The 2,970-nt window shown below is 44.4% G+C and overlaps 1 pseudogene; it reads right to left on the reverse strand.

The window, feature by feature from the left end:
* Window positions 1-800: 800 nt before the first annotated feature.
* On the reverse strand, window positions 801-1,360 carry LOC125094107 (josephin-1-like; annotated as a pseudogene).
* Between the last annotated feature and the right edge of the window lie 1,610 nt (window positions 1,361-2,970).

A 2,970-nucleotide genomic window follows, 5' to 3' on the forward strand; every position in this document is an offset into this window, starting at 1 on the left:
TCAAGAATGGGTAGATGGTCTGCATTTAAAAGGAGACTTTTATTATGGGAATTGATTGAGGAAAGAATCACTTAGCTCGTAGAATATAAGCTCAGAGATGCTGTTGCCATATATATTAGTCTGTATGAAAGGTACAATCACACACATAAAAACAGTTTAGAGATGACGAAACATAGCTTTGTCTGCAATCATTGTTTAAGACCCTGGATTCTTGTGTCTGAAACTAGACAAGACACTAAGTTTTCCTGTTGCATATATTCATAAATTCCCTTTGTTTTGTTCCTGTTATTTACAACGACAGATTCTGTCATTCTAGTTCCCTGGCATATGGACTACTTCACCTGTAACCTCCTATGCTTTTCCTCTGACATTTTCTGGACTTAACAGCATGAGTTAAAACTGACTTCCTTAGGGGCGCCTGGGTGGCTCAGTGGGTTAAGCCTCTGCCTTCAGCTCAGGTCATGATCTGGGGGTCCTGAGATCAAGCCCTGCATCGTGCTCTCTGCTCAGCGGGGAGCCAGTTTCTTCCTCTCTCTGCCTGCCTCTCTGCCTACTTGTGATCTCTCTTTGTCTGGCAAATAAATAAATAAAATCTAAAAAAAAAAAAAAATAAAGCTGACTTCCTTAGATTTTTTTTACCCCCACTGTCAAATCTGAAGGGAAAAACCCAATGAGAGGTTTGAGGAAGTGGCAGGTGCAGACCAGCTGTAGAGGTCCCAGCACATTATACAGGACTTAGGGGGCTGAGGTGAGGGAAGGTTGGGTAGAACTGCATTATACCTCAGCCCTCCAACTCTACCTCAGCAAGATTCACAGTTCCTTCCTGAGTGATGTTTTAGAAGTTTCCTGAACTTGCTCTCTCCTCGAATCTATCCGGGTATCTTCACTTGGGAGTCCGGGTTGTTGTAGGCACTTCCCACCCCTCAAACACTGATCCAATCCTGTCTTCAGAGAGGCGACTTCAGTGGACCCCAGCACGGGCTGGAAGGCAGATTCATGCAGCTCGCATGATGTTAGTGAGAGCCATGGCACTGACCTCCTGGGGCTTGTCTCGCTACACAGCTTCATAGCCTTTGGTCTAATGTACTGCCATAATGATGTTCACGTTGTAGTTCCCATTTCCTCTCATGCTCTTCTTGCGGGGAGGGGGGTTCACCATGGTGTTTGGAGACACCTTCAGGAAAATCTCTTGCAGCACTTCTGGGGTGAAGACCTTGCTTTCCTAGAAGAGGTTATTGAGGGCAAGCAGGGCACACAGCTCCTTGCTGTTTCTCATGGTCAAGTTTGTGAGGGGTGATGCCTAGGGCAGCTCCAAAGATTCAGATTTGGCCTTGTCTCCTTTCCATGGCACCCAACTCATGTTTTCCTTTGAAGTTCCAGAGAGGGCTAAAAACACCTACCCTTCTCTCCAGGGGAAGAATATAAGTGTCTCAGGGGCGCCTGGGTGGCTCACTGGGTTAAGCCTCTGCCTTCGGCTCAGGTCATAATCTCAGGGTCCTGGGATCAAGCCCCGTATCGGGCTCTTTGCTCAGTGGGGAGCCTGCTTTCCCCTCTCTCTCTGTCTGCCTCTCTGCCTACTTGCAATCTCTCTCTGTGTGTCAAATAAATAAAATCTTAAAAAAAAAAAAAGAATATAAGTGTCTCAGTTTCTCCAGGATTCCTGAGATCCACCTTATTTTTTGGCATCCATGATTTATGCTTTGTCATGGGGCAAAAAGGCTGGAATTGAAAGGACAAAAAAAAATTCCACCTCTTCTCTTTTAACAGAAAGACCACGTTCAGATTAGAGTATTTTGCCACCATTGTCAAAGAAGAATTTTTAAAAAAGAAAAAAAAAAAAAGTGGAAAGTCTAAGACCTTGTTTCTCTTCTCCCACTTTCCCTTCTAGAAAACTAAGTTTCCTCGCTGTATTTTCCTCTCTGCACATGCCAACCAGGCCTCAGTGTGGGAGGACGGAGCGGAATTGATCACATGGCTCCTTTTATGCTATTTCTTTCAAACCGTAATGCCACGGACTCAGGAGACAAGGCTTAGGTGGTGGAGAAAACACAAAACTGGGCCAGCTAGAGAGGGCCAGGCACCCTGTGATGGAGGGCGTGCTGGAGCCTGGGTTAGAAGGCAGGGGGACGGCCATCCATCTGCTCTGGGGCAGCAGTCCTGCAGGGTGATGACGGAGGCGGGGTCGGCTCCCTGGACTGCGCCCCCTTTCACCTGTCGCTGTGACCCCCACAGAGGAGACAACTCCCGTCATCAGCCGCCACCGCCTCGGAGAACAAAGCTAGTGGGGAAAGTGGCTACAATATTATCACAGCCTTACCTTCCTCATTATACTCAGAATACTGTAAAACTTCATGGTTTGGCTTCAACTTCTACTCCTTTCCTTCTCCAGTTGTTCGAACACCTTCCAGCCAACCTGGAATGTTTCCACTAACTCTTCCTTCATCTAAGTTGGTGGTCATTATTATTGTTATTATTATTACTATTAATGCACTATTCATTCTGCCTGAAATGTACATCCTCTCTTTCTGCACATGGAAAACTCCAAGTCCCCTTTCAGACAGCTGCTTAAATACCATTTGAACAAGACCGTCTATAAACCCCTCCCTTAAAAGTTGTTCTCCCTGTTAATGTATATTATTGCATCCTATTCTTTTCCTTCATTGCATTTTTTACAGATTTCAGCTTTGGATTTATTTCTGTTTCCTTGTTTAATATATTTCTAAGACAACAACAACTATGTGTATTTTGTTGAATGCCAATACTAGATACTCTAAGAATGGTATGTTGAAGGGATTATAATTTTTTTTTAATAAGGCAAGTCCTACACAGCTTAATTAAAAGGAAAGATGAAACACATTTAAGTTAGCTTCTACTCCAAAATAGCAAATTACTGTTGTCTAGCAAGTTGGCCTAAGGCTGGTTAAACAGACCACTAAAATTTGGCAGCAGCATGCTAATCCATGCATTTTA

Source organism: Lutra lutra, chromosome 2 (genome assembly GCF_902655055.1).
Source record: "Lutra lutra chromosome 2, mLutLut1.2, whole genome shotgun sequence".
NCBI lineage: Eukaryota > Metazoa > Chordata > Mammalia > Carnivora > Mustelidae > Lutra > Lutra lutra.